This window comes from Anoplophora glabripennis, unplaced genomic scaffold (genome assembly GCF_000390285.2).
Source record: "Anoplophora glabripennis isolate ALB-LARVAE unplaced genomic scaffold, Agla_2.0 scaffold664, whole genome shotgun sequence".
In the NCBI taxonomy this organism is placed as follows: Eukaryota; Metazoa; Arthropoda; class Insecta; order Coleoptera; family Cerambycidae; genus Anoplophora; species Anoplophora glabripennis.
This window is the reverse complement of record NW_019416766.1, coordinates 89,870-114,276: the sequence shown is the minus strand read 5'-3', so window position 1 is coordinate 114,276 and position 24,407 is coordinate 89,870. Positions and strand designations below refer to the sequence as shown.

Genomic DNA, 24,407 nt, shown 5'->3' with positions numbered 1-24,407 from the left:
GTTAAAATTCGATAGCCAGAAATATTTTTTGCATTTAGAATACATCGTTTTATATATTCGATGTAAAGTAATAAATCATTGCCTGCCAAGGGATCCAGTGCAGTACGGTTTTAAAAGGTTTAGATCAAAATAATGGCACGATTTTCCTTTAATAAAATACCGACAATTTTTTGGTCTACTGTGCATCGAATACGATCCTACTATAAAGACTTACCACATGGATGAAAACTTTCTTGAAATCTTTGACTCTCTGTTTGCGTTTACAAATGCAGTTAATTCACAGATTTCAACGTTACTACCATGTCTTCATTCATTGTTACTGTATTGATTTTTATAAGTTTATACACTTTTATTAATACACACACCGCAGGCACACCGCAGGCACACTGCCCCTTTACAAATAGAAAACAGTTGAAAGTAGGAATGCAGAAAAATAAATGACCTTGAAAACCTTATCTACTAATAATTTACAAAATAAAGAACACAATACATGTCCGCTACAAGGACTAAAGTAGGCCGATTATTATTATTACATTACAATTACATTCTTCTTTTATGTACTTAGTACATATTTAAGTCTCAATAAGTTTAACAGTTTTTGATTATTAAAAATTCTTGATGCATTCTAGCCACCATTAAAAAAAGAAGTTAGTAAGATCCTGTATGTTGGTAAATCAATTTAAAGTTGTTGCGATTTTAATGAAAAAAATTGAAATGAAATGAATAAAAATTTAAGTTAATTTTCTTGAAATTTAAAAAACAAAGTTTAGATTGGTTAGAAATTTGTTTGAATATAAACTAGGTACCTATCATTTTGTTTTGTCTAGGTTCTCAATTTATAAATTTTACACTACTTAAAAGTGTGTTAAGTATATTATTATTTTAATTTAGTTAAGAATGATACAAAAAATGTTGTTTTTGTGAATGTGTGTGACAAAAATACGTCTAAAGTACGAGGTCTATTCAGAAAATAACCGAACTTTTTGAATTACGCGCTATTGGAAATATTTAGTGATATACATGTTGGCAACATTGCGTTGGGCATAACCTTCTCTGTAACCACATGTCCTTGAATTGTTCATTTCTCTTTTAGTCTTCATGATATTGTTAATTAAATGTAGTGTTTAAGTGTGACAATATTTGAAACGTACGATTTTCTGGAACAACGATGCAACGTAAAATTTTGCTGAAACTGGGGAGAACACTGAAACGTTTCAACTTTTGAAATAATACGAATGGTTTTCACGATTTAAAAGTGGTCAACGGTCAATTGAAGATGATCCTCGATTAGGAAGGCCTTTGACTTCAGCTGCTGACTTCAGTGCTCAGAAAGTCAAAGATCTGGTGCGTGCAAATCACCGATTGACTGTCGGAGAAATTGCAGAAGAGGTTGCCATAAAATTTTGACTAAAAAATTGAACATGCACCAAGTTGCAGCTTTGTTATTCGTTTGTTGACCGAACAATAGAAAGAAAATCATGTGGACGTTTGTCGGCAACTCCTTGAACAATCCAGTGACGATGAAACATTCATTCAAATTCATTTAATAAATAATTTATCATCGAAAGTCAACGTACTAAATTTTTTATCTAATAAAAAAATTAACAATACATTAACATTGCTACTCACCAATTCGCGAATTTCACTTGCCATTTTACTTTACTCCAAACTATTAAACAATAAAAACTTGCCTAAACCACCACTACAATTGTAAGTTAAACATAAACAAACGACAATGACAAATCGCAAGATGATACGTAAGTACTCGAGGAATATACGAGTGAAGCCGAAGGGCTTGCCCGGTGCGTAAGGGAATTTATGTATACTCATATTATAATTTATTAAAAAGCTGATTGAAATTCAAAAAATGTATTAAATGAAACAAACGTTTTTTTATATCTATCAGTTTCTTTATTATTTGAAGAAAAAATAAATATTGGATTTAAAAGTCCTAAAAATTTACATCACTTCCTTATTTACAAACTCGAATCTATTAAGACATTGAAAATTTCTCCGCAATCATTCTTAATTCAGTTTAACAGCAACAAGTTAAAAAAAACTTAATAATTATAATTATCATTATCACAAAATATTCAACATAGCACCGTAGATATTTATTTTTTACTCGATTTACACATTATTATAAAACGGTTTATTATTTCATTTATTAAAATGTTTTCTGGAATACCTTTCCAAATTGTTCTAATGTTTAAAATTTCATTTAAAGAACAAAATTACAGCAAATAAATATACATATGTGTAATTCCAATCGCTGACTACATTGAGACAAAAATTCAATCATCACAATGGATTGGCAAAGGCTCAAGAAAGCACGTCGTCTTGATCTAATGCCCAAGTGATGCTCAGTGTTTTTCGACTTTAATGGAATTGTGCATTTTGAATTATTGCCTCAAACAGTGAATCGTGATCTCATGGTTCTTGCACCATGACAATGCGCCCGCACATAGCTTTATCAATTCCTCAGTTTTGTGCCAAAAATCATATTATTGTCCTCCCCCGCCCTCCTTACTCGCCAGAACTGTCTCCTTGCGATTGTTTCTTACTTCCGATATTAAAATCAGTGCCGTTTTCCAACTTTTGATGACATCAATGCAAATTCGTCACATACTCTTGCTGAAGAGATCTCGTATTAGTCAGCTTTAGGAAAAAAAATATATTCAACATTAGTAATAATTAATTAATAACCAATTTAATTACTTGTTGCATAATGTACCTATTATGCATTTTATAATCAATGGTTCAAAGGTAAAGACGATGTAAAATAAAAATAATGTCAGTCTAACGTAGGATAATAATGAGTATATCAGTCCTAAAGTAGTTGGACAAACAATTTAGTAAAACAATTTTTTGGTATTACGATACTACGAGAATTAATCTGTTTTTTTACTGGTAAATGTATGCCGCGGACATTTAAAATATCCAATATTCAGCTATTGTATCGCCTTGCTTACCCCTTGCAGAGTTAAAAAAATCACCAACCCCCTAATATACCGTTGTCACGACACCCATTACGGCATAAGGGCGAACAAAAGGGCATAATTTGTATAGAAGAAATCGCATAGACCGGAAGCGCAACGCATTGTGTCACCCTCCTCGCGCAATGGCGTCCCAGCCAACAACCCCATCACCCTTTATACGGTGGGTAGCTGTAACCCCTCTGTCTCGCGACATGTAAAACATCGGACTTCAATTACGGTTACAGCGTTACGCAATTGTTTTAACTGGATGATAGGGGGTGTGTTGTAAGTTGTTGTACAAAGTGCGGATTAGGTTGATAGGAAGTTGTACTTAATTTAGATACATTATTTATGGGAAAAAAACCTGATGTTTCGTAAATGGTTCTGACATCGATTGAAGAGATTTATTTGCCACAGATTTTTTAAAATATTTTTTATACTTATACAGCGTGTTACAAAAAAAGTAGGTGCTCCTTTTTCGATATCGTATCAAAATTACAAATAAAATATTTTTAATAGTAATTTTGGTACTAATATATTAAGTTGAAATTTTGAACAAACTTTTATTTTTTGCTAACACACCTTTCATATAATTTTGGTAAAAAAAATCATTGTGCGAATCGAGATGGTCTTATGAGCTAGGAATGCCATTTCACCAAATGACAAAAAAACGGTACTTGTCGCTTCATGTTGTAGTGATTGCTCACTATAAGATGACAACTACTCACTTAAGTGTTCCATAATTGCTACAATAATCTCGTTTTTTTTAAAATATGAATTTAAAAGAAATATGGTAAATGAGCCCTCTTGAAAACAAGGTCAATATTTTTTAAATTGTTCGAACTAATTCGCCTGCAGTGTATTATAGTGTATAGTGTAAAAAATTTTCATCGAAGAAAACAAAAAAAACACAAAATAACTAGGAAAATTCCCATAAACAAGAAATGCAGTCAAATCCTAAACTATAGAAGCTTCTACCATAAAATGTACATATTAAACTAATTCAAACTAAGTCTAAAAATTCTCATTTGATGAACTCATACGAGCCTTTGATAAAAATATTTAGGTACGCCAAAAAGCAAATTCAAAGTCAAGTTTTTATTAAAGTTGTTGTAGGAAACTACTACTCTGCTAGCTAAAGTTCGGTCCGACTTGTAATTACACCCGCAATATCTTGTAAAAGTGTCCACGCTAATTAATAACATACATACATAAAAAACATAAGAACACGTAGGAATTCCAAGATATTTAAATAAGTTGTTCAATTGATAATAATTGGAAAAGAATAATAGATCAAATAGCTGGTTTTTAGGCAGATTTTCCAAGATATAAGAACAGATTAAATAAGATTGACTAATCCGTCCCGTATTGCTACACGGAGTCACTAGAGGAAGGCTAGGGTTACTTTCAGGCCAGTTAGTCACACAATTATTTATATAAATGTAAATTCAGTCCATTAGATAACTATTAACATGGCATAGTTATGCCAAAGCGTCCCGATATTCAGGGTTCCCGCCAGTAAGATAAGAACAGAAACGTCTGAACCCAAGAAATGGGCGTGTCTATGCGAGGTGTCGAATGCAGGAGAGATCTTCGAAAAAACAGGCAGTTCATTGAGTTTCACATTGAGCAGTCTAACTTAGTTTTAGAGTCTCGGGTTAATTTAATAATGGATAAAGTAATTCTAAATTTTGCTATGGATCGCGCATTCCCTGAATCTCGGAACGCTCTGTGGCGGGTCAATAAATTAATTAATAATGTTGTTCGAGCCCGTTGTGTCGTTATTTTGTTTGTTTGTTCTGTTTTTATTGTTACTAAAACCCTTCCTGGAAGTTTTGGTGTTTCTTTCTTATTTTTCCAACTTAAGTGCCACCCTATACAACCAATCACTGGATTACCTTGTACATAAGCGACATACGGTAAGTGTCTGGTATTCCTTCTCTGAACGTACAACATTTCTAAGTTCCCACGTATTAATTAAAGTATAATGATAATTATAAACTCCCTTTCGAGAATTGAATAGTAAACTCTTTTGAAATCCAAACTCGTTATGATACTGGTCATAACGATATATAGATAAATAAAGAAATAATCCCTCAGGTTACACTCTGATTCCGTGGCTAAAAATAAAAAATTGCAGTAAAAATCAACATTTGTCCTTGAACTGTCCTCGAGGTCACGGTCAGTGTCATTGCAGAATTTCCTGCTCTTTCTGTTTCCGAGGTCGAAAAGGGGGGTCGCCATTTAAAAAGACCGATTTGTTCTTGGTATGACCTTGAACCTTGACTTTGACCTTAAGGTCAAGGTTACCATTGGATGCGCCGTGAAAAATGTTGAAACTTGTCCTCGCCATTTATCCCAAAAATGCTGAGATGTCCGCTGAAATTTTTGGGATTTCCATACTTTTGATTAACCCTGTATATATTTGTGAACAATCGAAACCAAAAAATGAATGAAGTCGCTTCAACATTTTTATAGTAATTAAAAAAAAAACAGTTTTTTAACTTTAACATGCCATATCTCGAAGACGAATTTCTTCGGACGTATTTACTGAAATATTGCACTATTCTATAAATAAACTAGTCAAATCAGGTAAATATCGAGTAGGTAATGGTATTAAATTAGAATTCCGGATCCAAACTGATGAAGGTGCCGAGGATAGATTAGAAGTTGTTTATCCGTTGTGGGTAATTTATTTTTATCGAGGACGCTAAATGGATTAAAGATGAATTCAGTTTGGTGCTAACGTCCTCTTAAGTAAATTGACTTTCCTACGATTCTTATATTGCCTGAAATTATTTATTTGCCACATTATTTAATTTTTTTTTTAATTTAATCGGATATTTGCTACTACACCGAGAAAAGAGTTTCGTTTTTACAGTAAACAAATAGTGGTTTTGAATATGATGTAAACATACAATTTTCTCTGAGATTCGAAGATGTTAAATAAATTCCAATACAAGAAAATATAATGGATTGAAGTTAATGTATGGAGTGAAGAATATTTATTTGTTTGAGTTAAAAAAATAAAATATTTAGTTTATTCGTATCAAACATTTTTTCTGGGCTACATAAATCATTTTATATGTAAAAAATTGCAGGTTTAATAGAGAATAATGTTTCTTTAAGAAAATTAAATATGTTTTAGGCATATGTATATTATATTAATACATTTGTATGTATATTACAGTGCAAGACAATTGGATATCGTTAAAGAAATACATTCTTTAACAAAATGCAAATGATTTTAAATCAAATAAATTTATTTTCCACTAAAATGTGATATACAGGGTGTAAGAAGTTTGACTGCGCCATTACTTCAGCATGAGATAAAGTAATCATAAATGAACAAAAAAAATGTATATTACATGGACGTAAGGTTAACAGTTTTCAAAATACAGCGAATATTAATATTGGGGAGTTTCATTACAATGTGACAACAGCGCTGAACCTAACGCTACACATCTGATGTATACCACGTGTGCACGCGGCCGACTTGTCCTACGGAAAAAATGTAAACAACTATTATTATGAAAATGTATCGATTTTGTAGTACGAAGATAGTGTTGTGCTGAAATTTTAGCTCGAATTTTAATAATTATGAATATCTTAAAAAAGGAACTTAAACTTTTAATCAAATTAATGAAAAATATGTAATTAAAGTAATATCCAAAGATTCACGTCGTCCAAATAATCAGGCGTAGTAAAAATAATTTAGGTGCTTACCAAAAAGCAAAATTTAGTAATTTTTAAACGCACAAGTACAAAATAAACTACAACATATGCTTAAAATGTCCACCATCGTTTTCGATGGATGCACGACACCTTCGAATCCAATTTTCACACATTCGCTGGAAAACATCTCAAGAAAAGGAAATAGTGGTACTCAAAAAATACTTAAACACGGTCCAATTCCAGATATCAACTGAATTGCGTATTGCTGGGCAGCTTAGTATCTCGTGTTATCCGCCGCGCCGTTGTCACATTGCTCGATATAAATTTTATCGAATTTTAAATTTATTATAATTATTTTTCAGAATTAAGCATAAAAAGTTCAAAAAAGTGATAAAACATTATATTTTATGGTATTCTATGCGCGCAGTTGTCAATATTCCTTAATTAATTGAACTTTTGTACATCAAGTTGAAGATATTGATATTTTTTTCTCGGAAATGGTTGAGTTTAGAACCCATGTCATAAAGGTTTTTTTTTGTTTATTTTAATGTATTCTATCGTCTGCTAAAATTAAGGCAGTCAAATTTCTAACCCTGTATTGTCAGTACCAATAACAATATTAATTATTCCTTCCCCAATGCTTCAAAGTTAAACTGGTAGACGCAAATATTTTAACTGCTCTTTTTCGTTTTTCATAAAGTCTCAAATTTATTTGTAAACTAAAATACAATAACATATTTTATTAATATTAATTTAGGTGGTTAAAAAAACAAAACNATCTCGTGTTATCCGCCGCGCCGTTGTCACATTGCTCGATATAAGTTTTATCGAATTTTAAATTTATTATAATTATTTTTCAGAATTAAGCATAAAAAGTTCAAAAAAGTGATAAAATATTATATTTTATGGTATTCTATGCGTGCAGTTGTCAATATTCCTTAATTAATCGAACTTTTGTACATCAAGTTGAAGATATTGATAGTTTTTTTCTCGGAAATGGTTGAGTTTAGAACCCATGGTTAAAAAAAACAAAACCAATAATGGTTAAATTACATTTGCACTAAAACTTTCTAAACTAAACTAAACTCTAGACTCTAGACAAATACACTGTTCTCTCTGTGTAAGAAAATATATATTTTTTAAATCTACTCTAGGAATCTTTAATAGATAATTTTACCAGAAAGACTATTTACATGCTTCACGTTAGTTTAAATGTACTTACGTTTTTTATTTTAAGATGTTGTTATTCTGAATAAATTTCCGAAAACTCGAATTAATATGCTGTAGAATTAATAACTGTGACTGTGCAGAAAATAATTGTGCGTCTCTTAGTAAGCAAAAACAAAGTAGAATATATTTGGAACATCTCCAAAAGCGAAATACATAGTTTATCCCTCGAATTAATGAATTACTATTAAGTAATTACCTACAGACTGCTAAACTTTAATATTTCATATGTACATAAGTGTTATAAATGAAAAATTATGTGAATACAGTTTAATTGCGAATATTTGAAGTTTCGTAAAATATAGGCATACATAGTTAACTACGGTAATGATGTTTTGTATATTTTTCTACTTATAAAAGCGAGTTGTTATGAAAATAACATTGTAGTTAATTTAATATACAGGGTGTTTCAAAATACATGGGCCAACGCTCTGGGGCAGATTCCTAACCCAAAAACAAGATTATTTTTTCATATAAACATGACTTCGCTTCGTTTCTTGGTTACAGGGTGTCAAAATTTTAAGAATAAAATATGTTTTTTCAAAAAATCTAGATTTTCACTTTATGGAATTAAATAAAATTTAGACAACCAACTATTTACAACCGAATTCACATTCCTAGGTGACTCGATAAACAAAATATAATATTTTCAGGAAATGTTGAAAGTGTCCACCTTCAGCTCGAATACAATCCCGAATACGTTTTTTGATGTTATTTCTTACTCGTCAAAATATCCCTATGTCTCGGCGAATTAAAGCGAATGTGTCTGATAACGTTGCCAAAGATCTTCCCTTGAAGTGACAGGAGTTTTATAAACAAGCTCTTTTACATGTCCCTAGAGGTAGAAATCCATGGGTGTTTTTCTTTGATTAAATCCAAAGGCTTGGAAGTAAGTCCGGTGTAATTCATGTTCAACATAATAATACCTAGGAATGTGTATCCGGTTGTAAATAGTTTCATTTAATTCCAATTGGAAATCTAGATTTTTGGAAAAAACATATTTTAAAACTTTGACACACATTTTTAGTAAAAATTCTCTTTTCCTTCTTCTGCAAAAGTTCACAAAACAGAAAACTTATTTTACAATACATATTCACAAATCTAGTCAGAATATAACATAACTTTATATTTTTAAACATTATTATTAATTTTATACCAGATCTTAAACTTTCTGAACGTGGCAATCATCAGTTGAAGTGAAAGGCCTTCCTGGTCGAGGATCGTCTTTAACTGACTGACGACTATTTTTAAATCATGAAAACCATTCATAACATTATGTATGAACATCATCTCCGTTAGATTGTTTCAAAGTTTACCCCAGTTTCACGTAGCATCGTTGTTCCACAAAATCGCACATTTCAAAAATCGTCAATAACACTTAATTCCCGTCTATGGAGATGAACTCTACTGATGTGGTCGTCGAAGCAAGTGCCTCGTTTTGTTGGTGTAGGGCAGGGGTCGGCAAACCGCGGCTCGCGAGCCGCATGCGGCTCTTTCAAGAGACAATTACGGCTCTTCAAGTTCCTCTAAAAATTAAAAGTTAAAGCGGACAGACAAGCAGCACACGAGTACACATAAAGACGCGTATAAACTTCCGTATTCGATTTAAATTTGAAATAAAATGTAAAAGCAGAAATAAAAATTCGTGGCTCTTTGAAATTCATGAAATTGATATTTCTATTGCAGATGGCTTTTCCGACTTAAAAGTTTGCCGACCCCTATGTCCTGTACATATTTAGTTTCGCGCAACTCACTCGGTTTCAAAAATACAATACCTATGTACGTTTTCAGCGATGTTTCGCATGGTACTAGCAGTGTAGAGCAATATTTGGCAAGTGACAATATGCTTTCCAATGAATCGATATCACCATCCACATGATACGGCATTTGTTTACGTTTGTCAAACATTTGGAGTCTGCTTCGTTTACGTCAATGTCACAACTAAAGAAAAATATGTTTGCCTTAGATCATTTTACACTCAATGCTTACTGATATTTAAGTTGCAGGATTAATTTATAATAAATTTGTCACTCAATTAAATACGAATATAATCTTAAAACTACTTCTTCCACATAAAATCCAACGGTATTTCTTTTGAAATATGATTTTAAATAGCACATAATCATCAATAGTTAAAAAAAGTAATTGGCGTAGATATTTTAGTACTTCTAAGAAGTAACAGATACACAGTATATTTTTAATAGCCATATCCTATTAAATTCATATAAATTTTATTACATAGATTTAAGAGACATCTTATAGCCATAGCCAGTAAGCTACTAATGTTGTAACTTTGTTTCAGGGCTAGCAGCTCATCGACTTTTCTTTCTGTGATACAAAGGTAAATATTAATCTTAAGTAATTAATAATTGTTTCCTATTTCTTTAATGTACTGCGTATTAATTGTTATCGCTGAAAAAATTAAAAAATAATAACCAAACTTATGTAGAAAAATTGTATTTACAATTTAGTAAAAAGTGAATGCAGAACTTTCATTGGGGTCATCAAGATCACCTTTTGACACTTTTTTTGAAGAAAATGCTGAAGAATTAGGCAAAAAGTCACTTTTAGATCACTTTTTCAAGTTACAAATATTTGCAAAGACAGGCGACAGCAATTTTGGAATTTTATTCATTTTAAAAATGCTTCATTGTATTGCATCTTATGAAAACATACCTTTATTTTAGAGAAGAATTTGCACGGACCCATAGAGTTAAGTTTTTTTTTGTTTAAAAATATATTTGTGACCCCTATTTAAATATAGAATATTACCAAATAATTTTTATGTTGTTATGCCATGTGGTATTCGGTGATGCATGTATTTCGGAAACTATAAACTATAGAGAAATTATTAAACGAAGAAGTTTTAGACCATTATGAGAAAACATTATTTACTTTTTAACTTTATCCGTTATTAAGAGCACCATATTGATCTAATTGCTGAACGAAAAAAGGTTTTTTGGATGTTCCATAATTTCTCATAATTATAAAAAATATATCAATAACGTACCAAAGAAACAAGACAATTAAAACTGCACTTACTTTTTAATGTACCCTCCGTTTAGGACCAACTTGACAGGGGAAAAAAAGAGTGTACAAAATTTTATGTCATTATATACTTCTAGTTGATAGCTAGATTTTTTTATGTAGCATTTTTTTAAAACTAAACCAGAAAATTGAAGTGGTCCAGTAATAATAATACTTTGTGCAAGTATTATGTGAAAATCGTTGAAAATATGCATTTTATGGAAATAAAACAATAAAAACTAAAATAAATAAAACACTCGATTTTCCAATCAATTGAAATTATACCTACCCGATGACAGTAGTGCAGGATATTATTCATATAAAATTAGGAAACAATTAACTATCATGCATACGTAGATTTCCAAGATATGGCAAAAACTAAGTTAAACTGCTCCTATTAATAATTTTGGTGAAATTTGGCCCATTTTTTGCCGACACCCTGTATATGTACAATGTAGTTGTGTTAAAACATATACATACATTTTTTTAAATAAAGGGCTATATTTCTATCAACTTAATATTAAAAAGGTCAATGAAAACTTTGGTTTTTAATATTTTGAATTGAAGCCGTGCTTTTGCATAAATACTGCCAAAACATTCGAATCGTCTTAGTAGTGCTTGTTTCCTTTTTTATTCTCATTTAGGTTATTCTAGTTCAGTAATATAATTCGCTAAAACTAAAAGTAACTACTTCAGTAGTTAGTGATACCTAGTGAATGTGTTCCTTGTATCAGTTCAGATTGTTCGTCGTCTGTGAATACTAATAAATAACACAAATGACCGTTTTGGTATCTCTCGAAAATTAAAAGAATTCTCAAGTAGGATCAACAAACTTCCGTCGCCGGTTAAACGACTCAAAAATAAGCACCTCTTTCGACTCCAAGGACAAATATCTATTTGGTTTACGAACGATTGGGTTGGTGTGAAGCGCCAGTTTGTGAATAATTGGCTTTCAATTCGCCTTACGTTTTTTTCTGGACAAACAAAAAGAAGATAATATGCTCATTGATTGATAAAAAATCATTTTTATAAACGCTAAGACGCATGCAACAATATATGTATAAGAAAGTGAAAATGTAATAATAAGTTCTAAAATATTATATATTTTTGTAATAATGAAAGTACCGTACCTACTGACATTTCAATATTTAATATTTTACTGGCGATCATCGCATTTATAGTAGATAGTTTGGTATCATATAACTTATTAGTTCTCATTAGTATGTTAACAGAAGTAAGACAATCGATTGAACGATATATCTATATACAAACACAGCGTCTGTATGGGTGAGATATAAAACAATTCGCCTGCAATAAAGACTTTTAACGGTGATTCTTCAGGTGTATCATAAGGAAGATAAACTCCATAAGGTGTAAAATGTCTAGTATTTAGAATTACACAAACTAAAACCTAAGTTTTTAAAAGAATACTTGGTTATTAAACAAATATGTTTTGACATCAAAATTGACCTATTTTATAAAGTAGTTATGGGTCAACTGTAGCACCAACTTTGGCCAAGAAATTATGAACAGTAGAACTGGTTCTAATTTATTGACAAATTTTGAGATTTTGATATTTATATAATGGTTATGCAAACTCTATAATTTTAACTTTTGTTTTTATTTTAAATATTTAAAGAATAGGTTATATGTATAGATTTGTTTGTAGATAGGATGTTATCAGATTGATTTTAAATACGGAAAATTGGTAGCTTTAAATTTTACCAATAAGTTGGCCGATGTTCTTCGACTAATTGTAAAATGTAAAGGTCCTAACTATATTAGAAAAAGAGAAAGGTCATATCATTGAATGACATAACACAAACATTTTTGGAAAAGAAAATAATTCGGTAAAAAAAGTAAGAGTCTACGTTTATTTTGCTGAACGATGAGGTAAGTTATACAGTGGCGGCTGGACTTGCATAACAGATAGAGCGGAAAAATTTAGGTACAATGTATTGAAAAAAAAATCATATACAATTGTCTAGTATAGTCTTTCCGAAGTCAGTTGAAGATGTATAAAAACGCCTAGCAATAAAATTTAATGAGTTTCATAGGCGTCCCTAAAAAAGTTTTCTGCTAAAGGTAAAACATTATAATAGTTTGTATATAATGTGTAGAAAATTTCTATTATATGTTCATTTGGCCAATAACATATTTTAATTATTTGTCCTCAAACAATTTTATTATATTGATGGCAAATCTCGTTTTGTTCCCTTTCAAATGGTCGTAAAAGGTAGTAAACAAAATCTTCTCTTATTTATTTATCCCTTTCGCAATTGTAATATGAATTATTAATAGAAGGTGCCTATAATAAATTAAAATTACCTGAATCACATCAAATTCCACATAGCTGCACTGCACTGCTAGGCAATTTGTCAACAACTGAGATTTATTACCCAGTCGCCCAGTGACGTTGATGTTATACGCCGCCGTTAGCCCGCGCGCGCATTGTTCAACTGGGCGTATACAATTCTGCCACCTCCACGTTTAGTCCGACCAAACTTGTATATGGGTATGGCTAAATAAATATGGTAACAAGTTTTTCAAACATTTCAATACTGAGTTGCTGCGTCAGCGACCGAACCTTGTAAATACTACCAACCTCTTGATTCTTCAGTTGAATTGGGAAGTAATTGAAATATAGCATAAATGTGGTGTTCAACATATTTTTTTATTGTCAAAATCCCGTCTTCAACTTTTGTCCGAAATAAACTTTTCAATTACTTTTTCGTTAAAGTTTGGTATTTCTCGTACCATTGATTTTTCAATGGATAGCATTGCAAGTGCTGTTAGTCTGTCTTTACAATCTAATTTAAACTTTTACAGTCTTTAAAACAAACAAGAAACAGTACGTAGATAACAAAATTTTACAAGTTAAAAAGCGGTAAATAGCTATTGTTTGGTTATCGATGGACTAATGTAAATATGCGCTACTCCCACTCCATTTTTCACTGCTGCGCGACGGTAACCATGACCACCGCTGTAAACACTTTACAGATATAGGGACGAGCTACAAGGACCCTACGTAATTCGGTACAAAATTAAATTTCGGTTTGAAATGAATTAAAGTCGAATTAAATTAACTGCACATTACAAATTTAACATTTCCGTTTTAATGATTTTCATAAGACTAATCTGTTTAATTATCTAGATAAAGTAAACTAAATTTTAAATTACATTTTTTTACTATTCTAAGAGAAAAATGTCTTATGTCTCTGAAAACAGAAAAAAGTTAACAAACGAAAACAGACCTTAACTGTGTCATAATGTTATATACTCTGTTTGGAAATGAAAGAGACTAATAAAACCCCGAGATAAGAACCGGCCATGGGCGTGGTCATATTTCGTTTCAGGTAATTATCGGGTAACACTAATGCTAACAGGTAATGGGTGTACATTAGTATATTTTACTGGATACATCATAGGGCAGGAGCCAGTGTATTGTGACGATCAATCCAGTCTTAGAAGCTGAATATACGAAGACGTGCTAGTGCAGTAGAGTAAAATTCGACTTGTGTTTAGTGACTATTGTGCCAGTGGATATAATATTGTTTGGGTAAAATGTCGAGCTTATCAGATTACGTACCTGCTAAACGCGTGAAAAGATGTGCGCTGTCTCAGAATGAGAAGATTATTATATTAAATGTATTTAATGCATTGAAACACCAAAATCCTACCAACAGTGTTGACGACATCGTGGAAAAGTGTTCCAAAATGACAGGGATTGGAAAATCGACTATCTACAGACTTTTAAAGGAAACAAAAAATGAACAAGATACTGTAAATCCCCCAAAATCATCTACAGGGAGGTCAAAAGTCGTTATAGATGATTTCTTCAAAAATGTCATTCGCAGAAAAGTACACTCATTTTATTTTAAAAAAGAAATACCAACGCTAAACAAAATTTTAAGTGAACTTTCAGAGGACAACGATTTGCCAAAAATCAGTAGAAGCAAATTATGGGCCGTCTTACGAGAGTTGAATTTTTGCTGGGAAAAGCAGAACAGGAAGTCAGTTCTTATCGATAAAGATGAAATTATTTGTTGGCGAAGATCCTACTTAAGATCAATTAGAAAATTCCGTGACGAAGGGAGGAATATTTATTATCTAGACGAAACTTGGGTCAACGAGGGATATACTGTAACAAAAGTATGGCAAGATAAAAATGTAAAAAGTTTTCGACAAGCATTTTTGGATGGACTTTCAACAGGGTTCAAGGCACCTTCAGGTAAAGGGCGAAGATTAATAGTGACACATATAGGTAGTGCCAGTGGTTTTGTAGATGGCGGTTTACTTTTATTTGAATCTAAAAATACAGGTGACTATCACGAAGACATGAACGCAGATGTTTTCGAAGAGTATTTTACACAGATGTTGGATCTTATTCCTCCGGGGTCTGTAATTGTCATGGATAATGCCAGTTACCATTCACGGCAGACCGAGCGGACGCCTACGACTGCTTGGAGGAAAGCCGATATAATTCAATGGTTATCCGGAAAAAACATTTCTTTTGAAACAAATATGGTGAAAAAGGAACTTTTGACACTTGTCAATCTTAATAAAGATCAGAAAAAATATGTTATCGATGAAATGGCAACAAATCGCCAAATAACGGTACTACGGTTACCACCTTATCACTGTGAACTTAACCCAATCGAATTAGTCTGGGCGCAGGTAAAAGGAGATGTAGCGCGAAATAATACGACGTTTAAATTAAGTGACGTGAAAATTTTGTTAAAAAATTCCTTGGAACGAGTAACTGCAGATAACTGGCAAAGATGTATACATCATGTACAAAAAGAAGAGGAGAAAATGTGGGAACTCGATAATTTAATTGACGTTACTGTGGAACCTATCGTTATCAATCTAGGAGACGAAGATAATTCATCAGAATATTCAGAGGATGAATTTTAATATACCTACTTTTTTATTTTCTTTATTGTACATTTATACAACACTACATTTACTCACCATAATTTGAATTTTCAAAATACATATATTTTTGTGTGGAATAAAAGTCTATTCATTAAATTTAAATAAATATTTTGATAATAATATTGAATAATTTTATTTGAATTACTAAAAACCCTCTTAACCCGGTTATGATGCTTAAAGTAGCCTCATGTTTTGAAATGCTGTTTTTATATTGTTTACTTATAAGAGAAATGGACCGAGAAATTGAAGCGGCATAGACAAAGACGGATTGTCGGGGATTAAATTTTAGCTACCTGCTACAATTTAGTACAGTCCGATCGCACAAAGTTTTGTTAAAAGTAGATCTCATCTATACGGAAAATACATAATATAAAAATATTGAATATAAGCACCAGTACTACATTTATTTACGATTTGCATACATAATGAGCTTTTATTACTCTCTTTCATTTCTAAATGAACTATAGGCAAAAATAACTGTAAAATCAACCCCATTATTAATTTGTTTTACTCAATTTATTTAAATATCATTTCTTTCAGTAGGGTAGAAATACATATTTAAATAAGAACAGTAACAAAAAATGCACAAATACTTAAATACAAATACATATCGGAATTGAAAGAATTCGAAATACATAGGAGGAACAATAAAAACAATTTATTCTTAGATTTCATCTCAACGAATATCTAGATACCTGTACGAACGATCGTCAAAGGATATTGCAGCAATTACCTAGTTTATAGGGTGGCGATACGTAAGACATTGAAAGATATACCCGAGAGGGGACTTTTTTCCTAACACCAGCAATAATAATGCGACGTTACTGCTAGCACCGTTCGGAATTTCTCAATATGACATAAAACGAGGTATGCGGCAATTAAAGACGAATAAAATACTTAATGACAATTTTACGGATCGGCGTATCGTATATTTCGTCCATTTATTGCTATTGTTAAGCAAACGTCATGGCAGGCTGATGTGCGCGCACACACACATACACATTTCTGCCTTTATCCGCCAATATATTTATTGCGAACATAAAGAAGAACGTTAGCGGCTATTACTGCCGGGGAAGAGGTGAACGATCCGCCAGGCAGAAATTAAACCACTTTGTGGTATCGAGATGAAATGTTCTGCGAACGGTTTTGCGAGGACGAAAATTGGTGGCCAAGTAGCTCAGCGATAAATCGAGGATGTTCGAAAATGCAATAAATAACCACCCTTTGTTATTAAGGAATTAAAATGTGACACGTGCGTATACCTGCAATTCTTTGTATCCTACATTTTGGCTTTTGGCTTTGGTTATTGCTTTTAGTGAGTTGCGAATGTTGCGATGTAAATTCACGCAAGATTTGAATTTTGCACCATTTGTGTGGTAAAGTGTTTCCAACGAAAAAAAAGACAGTGTGGCAGCTGACAGTTCAAGGTAATTAAAAATGGTGACCTACACGAAAGAAAAACGCGTTTTCATTGTTGGGCAATATTTTAAGAATAATGAAGGTTACAGTTCGCAATTTTCATACAAAATATTGTTGGAATAGTGATTTAACTTCATTAACTACGAAGAGATTAATTGAAAAATTCAAAAAGACCGGATCAATTGGTGATCTTAAACACTCTAGCCGTCCTTCAACAAATCGCACAAACACAAAACATCGAAGCAGTTCGTGAGAGTGTTACTGAAAGTCCAGGAACATCAATTCGGCACCGTGATCAAGAATTCGACATTTCGAGAAGTTCTTTACAGCGTATTCTCACAAAAGATTTGCATTTTCATGCTTGCAAACTTCAATTGACTCGTAATCCAATAAAGATGCCATTTTATAAAAAAAAATTCCAAACAAGGTGATTTTTTCAGAGTTGCGTGAAGACTGCCTCCTGAGTATCCAACCAAAAGACCACACTCAAACTCCTGGTACGACTTGCGCTATGAGGATGGTTTCTTAAACATTTTTTTTAGAACAAAATGACATTAGTAAAAGTTTTAGCTAACCAAATTCTGAGCAACTTTCCTTATAAAATTCGAAAATCGGACAGAAATTTGTAGAAAATTGAAAGACAAATCCGAAAATATCATGGTTGTTACCTTAAAGCAGTGGCGTACTATTTTATTTAGAAAAATATGCCACCGATACCCTGTATCTCCGCCACTGCAGCATGTAAATTTTAGGAAAAACCCTCAGATTTTGAACAATGTTTACATAAATACATGTGCCCAATTTCAAATTATATCACTTACTAGTTTTTAAATTATTAAAAAAAATAAGAATATTTTTTGAAATTTAACACCCTGTATCTTTTTAATGAACCGTCCTAGATGAAAACTTAAAATTCACCATAGAATACGAGGTTTCATTTTTGGTCACCATTTATGAATCACCCTGTACATTGTACAAATTCTATTTCGATTCCAGTAAAAACATACTTCACACAGAAAGTCGCAAAATTGTTACAAATACCTAGTAAACCGATAAACTGAAAACTAAAATAATTGATAAATGACGTATTCGGGAATTCCCGTTCCCCCCAATTAACCTTAGCCGTTTGTTTTTTTCCTGTCTGTCACTCTGTTGACATCATATCAGATGTACGTAATATCAACTAACTTGCATATTCCAATCCAAGCAATAATCCAGTACGTGCAGCAACTAACTAACTATTTTTTAAAATGAAATGTACGATAGTCGCTGCCATGGACACGCTTTCATAAAGTATTATAGTTTTCATTTCGTGCGTATTATTCGCGCCTTATTTAATTTTGGATTAATTCAAGAACCGATTCGGCTTAATCGATAAAGTGGTTGGACAAGAAAAACTGGTAAAAATGTACTGTATTTTGTTTAAAATTTTCTAAAAGCTGTTTTGCATTGACAATTTATTGATCAATTAATTGATGAAGTCGCTTCATCAAGAAATTGGACAAGCACCAAATCAGCTGTCTAATAACTCCATCAATTTATTCATCAAGTTCTTGACGAATTAGAGCATGTTCTAATTTTCGTCAATTTCTTCGTGAAGTTCGGAAGTACCAAGTCAACAGATTTCCAGCCTCAGATCAGTAATGAGGTTATGTTATTGGAATATGTAAATAATTGTGTGACGTAGTGCTAGTTTTGCATTGTTTTTACTGATTTGTTATTTAAAAAAACTAATATTTATATATTATGTGTCAGAATGGTACCGCTGTTGTATCACTACAATTATGAGTGGAAAGGTGACATTTTTGAAATTTATTTGCTTCTTTGATTCATTGGCAGAACTGATTCATACGTCAAAAAACTTGACAAAGTCTGTAGCAGTGTAAAACCACATTGTTTACCAATAAATTCGTGACTTAATTGATGAAGAACTTCGTCAATTTATTGATGAATAAATTGTCAATGCTATAACTATAACTATAGCTATAACTTTTAATAATACTTGTTTTAAGTTTGCATTTAGTATTCTGGAGAACATATGCTATTATCCCTAAGAAACTGACACCCATTTAAACGTACACCCTATATATTATACAAAATGATAGAATTCTTCAAAATAAGAAAAACAGCTTCCATAAAGATGAGTTCGGGTTAGAAATAGCTGTTTTTTTACGTATGGATATACAGGGTGATTCAGTACAAAGAATTTAGTGGCATATTTGAGGTTAAAATAAGATTTTTTTCCTATAAACGTGTCCACAAATGCTTAGTTTTTGATATACAGGGTGTCAAAGTTTTTAATTTTTTTTTTTTCGATTTTTTTAGGAATAATTTCTAAATGGATTTCAATGTACGCATAAAACTTGGGGTACGAGGTTTAGGATGGTAAATTTAAATATGTCATTGCTTTTGACGCTGCTTGTAGAGGGCGCCACGTACGCTTGAATTAAATTGGCCTTAACTTTTTTACCACCCTGTACAATGACATTTCGTATTAGAGCGTTTATTCCCTTATCAATTTTAAGCAAAAATGGTATCCGAGTATTCAAAAATGGTAACCGTTTCCGAGATATTGGCTGATGAAGCAACATTATTCTCAAATTTTATAACTATTTACGGCGAAAAATTTTAAAATTTATTTTGGACTTGCGTTTCTAGGAAAAAAAGTCTTATTTTGATCTCGAAAATACACCCCTAAATTCTTTGTACTGAATTTTAAATCAGCCTGTATATTATCAAAATGCTTAAAAATAATGAAAAATTTACACAACAATTTCCAAGGCTATTTCACTTTATATCCTTTGTAAGACACAATGTTTAACTATGAATTATAGGCATAAACCGGTAAAATTGAGGAGTCTATTAAATTTTGCCCCAACTTTATTGATGATATTTTCTCCAAAACTATAAAATATAGATACTTTTATACAAAAACTTGATTATATTATTTTTTATACTGTAACATTTAAACAATAAAACTTCGTTAGATATAGTGATGTCAAATTTCGTAGTTGTGTATAAATTATGTATATTCTTAATTGCATTAACATGTTTTTTACATCATATTAGCCCTGTCCCTTGGGTTGAGTTTATATATATATTTTTTTTTAGATGCGTAACCTCTATACCACATACAAATAAGAAAATCTTGTCTTTGTAATCTATGTATTACTTAATAATATTTCGTTTTATGAAGCCTGTTATTAACCTGAATAAATCTTACCGTTTCATTTCAAGACCTGAATAGGTGTATCTTGATTTATCATATAGAGAAAACATAATTTCTGGGAACCACCCCGGTACACGTGCATGATAACTAGAAATGTATAACTTCCATCGTTTACTGTGCAATCTAAATCGTGTGGAAATTTGAATACACTATTCTAAAATACTGTTATTAATTACTTTCACGCATAAACGAATACATCTGTTCTGACCTCATTATAATATTACTTTGTTGAGAACCACTTGCATCCAATACTATCGGTAAACGAATAATAATTTTCTGACATATTAATGCCTATTAAAATTAATAGGCCCGTTTAAAAAAATATTACAGTATTTACATGGGAATTTTCTTTTGTCCCTTCTCGTAATTATGTGGAGTTTTCTACTTGGAAGAAAATGTTTAATTACACGTCGTAAAATTTATTGAAGAAGATTGGAAGAGGCACATTTTCAAGCGAGGTCGATGGACCCCGTCAAAGAGAAAGTAATTCTTATAAGTAAATGCACACAATTGCTTTAAAAAAAAATCCGGAATATGGAATAAAGTTTGTTTCTAATACGAAGCGTGATCTTGAATATTACAACGGCAAAGAAAAGATAGATAATATTTAACAAGAATAGTAATAAGTGTAGAAAGTGTAAAAGTAACAAGTATTATCTAAGCGTATGAAAGAGTTTCTCTGATCATTTATGTTAGGATTGAACTTGCTTTCTATTAATTTTGACGAAAATGATGATTTTTAAAAGCTAGCAAAAAATGGTAATTTTTTTGAAGTGCAATTTTAAGATATTCATTAATGATCGCTAATTTTTTAAATTATGGTTCCATCTTTAAAAAATAATCGTAATAAAGATTATCAGGGATTCTGACAAAGTTTCAGTAAAAGTAATGGCATAAATAGAAAAGTCATGGTCAATAAATAACATAATTACCTTTTTTGTTTATCATGTTTCATCAGCATTCTTCAAAACAGTATTGAAAAATTCAAAATTATGAGTTAATAAACATGTAATAAATAGGTACTTTCAACAAATCTTAAAAATATGTATAAATTTGCCAAACGAAGCCATGAATTGGTTTTATCGGTCGATAGCCGCACGGTTTAAGGCGTCAGTACTTAAATCGTGTGCAAATTCTTCCCGGGTTCAATTCCCGCGGCCGGTAGACCGTAGATTAGCTATGCTTGTACGGAGGATTGGCAACCTCAGTGCAGTTATGGTAGGGTGGAAGAATGTTGGCTTGGGTCAATGTGAGAGATTGACACCAGGTTGGCATTAATGAGGTTTTCCAGGTTTCCTTCATTCCTGCGCTGAATGGTGGTTAGGGCCTACCAACATAAGTCGTTCCTGGGCGCAAATGCGGCCTGCTTAATAATAATATGCCGCCTCCTCTCCCGCACAAGTCTCCGACTTCTGGGCTAATTCTCTAGAGATATTATTATTATTATTATTATTATTATTATTATTATTATTAATATCATCCCATCAATAAATTATAGTTTTTTTTGTTACGTAATCTATGGCATTCCACTCATGGAAATATAGTAAAGTCGTAGATACGTAATTGATTTTGGTGAGACTGTATGAACAGACTACAAAATCCTATTTTAAATAAATGCAGTTTAATGAACTTAAAATCATAACTTTGTTTTCAGAGGAGTTCATGTTATTAGTAAAATCATTATAAAGCTTAGCATAACAAGCAAAAAATGTCTAAAAAACCTCTAGTTTTATTCAAACGTCACCTGACACAGAAAAGACTACTATTCTGGATTACATTATCTGGAAATGTTTTAATAAGTATTCTTCCAATCGTTTTTATTTGGGGCTTCTTATTTTTTTGCTACTTTTCTCTTTTTTTACCAAATTGTTTTCTAAATTGTCTGTCAAGCACAATGCACATGGAACAAACAAATTATAATGAATGTGTAATATAATCTATGTACAACAACACACGTTTAGATACCTACTGGCTTAAAGGACGTTTTAAATAAAAACAGCTGACTTCTAATCCCTCCAGTTTATAAATAGGATCTGGAGTTCATTTAACTACATATTAGAATTAACTTTGTTTTTATTTAATTAACAAATAACCTGACAAACATCTAATACGTTCATTCAGTGAAGTCAGTCGCTGTTCGTTTATTTATTAAATTAACAGATAACAGCATTATTCCATTCTAGAAATTGCAAATTGCAAAGTTTGCTGGGAGAGCGTAGATTTATTTAGATAAGCCGGCAGCAGCAGCAGCGCCCACAGCATTATCGAAGGGAAACTAATCTGGGACGAAGGTCACGGCCTCATCTGTAGGTCAAGTTCAATCTCCTGGTACCCCCTCCCCCTTCCTCCGTCGTATTTGTTTATAGGACATCCATTGTTTCGTTGATGCTTGGTTATTGTTATTAATTTATTGTTCTTTTGTACGCAATGGGGTCGTTTCCATAAGTGAAATTCTATAATATACAATGTTATATAAACATAACACTTGTAAGGTTAATGAATAGTATAATTACTTATTCACGGCAATTTATCAGAATAAAATTGACGTACAGGAATTATTTGTTTTTACTGGAAGCTACAAAACGGAAGATCCTGCATGGAGAAACTGCTATTGTATTCCAATGACAGTCCTATATTTGAGTGGCATTCTTTTAAATTAGTATTAACTATAATTTGTATTAGTATCATTCAAGCAAAGCAAAATGTATATTGGATTTGAATAGAATAGTATATTAGAATTGATTGTACATGATTTTGTCATAAATATGGGTATACAGGGCGTTAATGATAAGTTTTGCCAAACTTTAATGGCGTATTCTACCGATGAAAATAATCAAGTTTTGCTCTATAAAAATTTTTAATAGCACGCTTCTCTACGGAAATACAAATATTTATATTATTTTTCCTGTAACTTCACTGTCATAAAAGATTGAGTGATAAAATTTGGGGGATGACATATTTTTAGTAGGGACTATTTTTTCATGGATAACTTATTTCAAAATACACTCCAGTGGCGTAGATATTGGAGGAGTAGGGCACCTTTCTTGAAAAAAAAATTGTACTCCACTGCTTGTTTAAATAATTTTAATTTTTTAAAATGTACAATCGATTTGTGGCAATAAAGTATTCTTGTAAAGTATTCATAAAATTTATTGGTCTTGTACCTACGTTGCTATTTACCATTTTCTGTTGATTGCTAAATGTGTAGCAATAAATTCAATACCTAATATTTTTGAGAGATTTCAAAACACTACTTACAATATCACAAGAAATGTTCAACATTTAATACTATATTTTTTTTTAATTAAAATCTATTTTTAGTTGTTTGAAAAATAACAAACTTTTTGCAACACACAAAACAGTGGCGTTGTAGAGTGTTTTGAAGTCCCTCAAAAATATTAGGTATTGAATTTATTGTTACACATTTAGCAATCAATAGAAAATGATAAATAGCAACGTAGGTATAGTCTTTCCGAAGTCAGTTAACATGTATAAAAAAGCCGAGCAATAAAATTTAATGAGTTTCATAGGCGTCCCTAAAAAAGTTTTCTGCTAAAGGTAAAAAATTATAATAATTTGTATTTAATGTGTAGAAAATTTCAATTATATGTTCATTTGACCAACAACATATTTTAATTATTTATGTCCTCAAATAATTTTATTATATTGATGGTAAATTTCGATTTGTTCCGTTTCAAAAAGTCTCCAAAATGCCATGTTGTAATAATATTAGTAAACCAAATACCCTCTTATTTCTCCCTTTCACAATTCTAATATGAATGATTAATAGAAGGTGCCTATAGTCAATTAAAATTACATGAATCACACCAAATTCCGCATTGCTGCACTGCACTGCCAGGCGACTTGTTGACAACTGAAATTTATGACGCAGTCGACCAGAGCAACAGTGCGTG

The 24,407-nt window shown here is 31.6% G+C and overlaps 1 protein-coding gene across 7 annotated transcripts in view; it reads left to right on the top strand.

Annotated features, from left to right (window-relative positions):
* LOC108912667 (bromodomain adjacent to zinc finger domain protein 2B) overlaps window positions 1-24,407 on the top strand; it is a 173,431-nt gene that overhangs the window by 64,519 nt on the left and 84,505 nt on the right. For all 7 annotated transcript variants that reach the window (XM_018717975.1, XM_018717979.1, XM_018717978.1 and 4 more), the window contains exon 3: window positions 10,183-10,221. The gene's annotated coding sequence lies outside the window, so the exon portion shown is untranslated. The remainder of the gene's footprint in view (window positions 1-10,182; window positions 10,222-24,407) is intronic.